This window comes from Colobus angolensis, unplaced genomic scaffold (genome assembly GCF_000951035.1).
Source record: "Colobus angolensis palliatus isolate OR3802 unplaced genomic scaffold, Cang.pa_1.0 Scaffold522, whole genome shotgun sequence".
Classification (NCBI taxonomy): domain Eukaryota; kingdom Metazoa; phylum Chordata; class Mammalia; order Primates; family Cercopithecidae; genus Colobus; species Colobus angolensis.
Genome location: NW_012118733.1, coordinates 186302 through 188392, shown reverse-complemented (window position 1 = coordinate 188392; position 2091 = coordinate 186302).

Sequence of the window (2091 nt, the reverse complement as noted above, 5' to 3'; positions counted from 1 at the left end):
GGACCAGAAACTTGGCTCCAAAAGTGAGAAATCCTTCTCTCCCTCATCTGCTCTATTTTCTGATTTCCCTCTCCCTCAGTCCCACTCAGTCATTTCCAGCATGCTGCCTTTTCATTCTACCGCAATCTCTTTTACAAATCAAGGTAAAGTTTCCCATTCTTCCTTCTCTTGGGCTCATTCACTAACTTTCGGCCGCAAGATTGCAATATTCTTCTAACTGGTTTTCCCGCATCTAATAACTCCCAACTAGTCCATAATCCTCTCTGTAACAGAATGGTTTTCCTAAAAGTACAGCCCTGACTTTTCACTTTCCTGCTCAAAAGACTTCAATGGCTCCCTTTTGCTTACAGAATAATACTAAACACTTTAGCAGAGAATTCAAAAGTAATTGACTTCCAGTGTCAACTCACATAAAAACTACATTAAACTTCTTCTCTATCTAAACCTAAGTCCCCACTCAAAGCCTTGAACTTTTTGGCATGTAAACAGACCTACATTACTGAGGACACTAGAACTGAGTGCCTAAAATCTCTTTAACCTATCTTCCCCAGGAAGTAGTTCATGATTTAACTAAACTCCCTGCTTAATATCATTTGTTTCAGTCACTGCCAGAATTTTACTTTATAGTTTAAGTTTTCTGGTTTACATCTTTAGTCCTTATAGTCTGCCTTCAAACTTATTCAAATCTCTCTTATCTTAAAAAAATGCATAAAATCCTTGACCCAAGTACATTCTTTTTTTTTTTTTAATTTTTTATTTTTTAGTAGAGACGGGGTTTCACCAGGTTAGCCAGGATGGTCTTGATCTGCTAACCTTGTGATCCGCCCGTCTCGGCCTCCCAAAAGACACTGTCCCATCTCTCTTCTTGCCTTTGCCATCATACTTTTTAGCCTACTGATTCCACCTCATCATTTGCCCTCTTTTCTTAAAATCAATCTTATTAAGGTAAAATGTACATTCAATAAATATGCCAATTTTAAGTGTACAATTCAGTGAGTGTGACAAATGTGTAAGCATCCCAATAACTAAGAAATAGAACATTTCTGAGGTCTCCACAAGTTTTTATATGCCTCTGCCCACAATTCCCACCTGTACCTGCATGACTGACCCTAGGCTATGCTAATTTTCTTTTCCTTTCTTTCCTTCTTTCTTTCTCTCTCTCTTTATGTAGAGACATCGATATCTCTACCTATCTATTTCTATCTTTTTTTTTTTTTTGAGATAGAGTCTCACTCTCTTGCCTACGCTGGAGTGCAGTGGCACAATCTCTGTTCACTGCAGCCTTCACCTCCTAGGTTCAAACGATTCTCCTGTCTCAGCCTCCTGAGTAGCTGGGATTACAGGCATGCACCACCATGCTCGGCTAATTTTTGTATTTTTAGTAGAGATGAGGTTTCGCCATGTTGGCCAGGCTGGTCTCCAACATCCTCGGTCTCTTGAGTAGCTGGGATGACAGGCATGAGCCACCGTGGCCAGTTAGTTTTTTTTATTTCAAAAATTTTTTATAGAGATAGGGTCTCCCTGTGTTACCCAGGCTGGTCTTGAACTCCTGGGCTCAAGTGATCCCCCTGCCTCAGCCTCCAAAGTGCTGTGATTACAGGCATGAGCCATCATGCCTGATCTGATCTGCTTTCTATCATTATAGATAAAATTTGTCTTAGAGTTGGTTTAAATGGAATTGTAGAGTATGTGCCTTTGGCAAGCATATTATTTATAGTTGCATAAGACATTACGCTCCTAATTTAGTTTAAAATGGCAAACATGTATTATCTTGCAAAGTTTCTGAGAGTTAGGACTCTGTAAGCTACTTAGATAGGTGGTTCTGGCTCAAGGTCTCTCCATGAAATTGCAGTGAAGCTGTCAGTAAAGCTGTATTCTTTGGATTGAAACTGGAGGATTCACTTCCAAGCTCACTCACCTGGCTGTTGTCAGGAAGTTTCCTTTTCTTGCTCTTTGGGCCTTTCCTTAGGACTGCCCACAATGTGGCTGCTCACAGACTGAGTGATGAGAGAGAGAAACCGAGAGAGAGCAGAAGCAACACTAGATTTATGACATAGTCTTTAAGTTGTACACCAACACTTCTGCCTTATT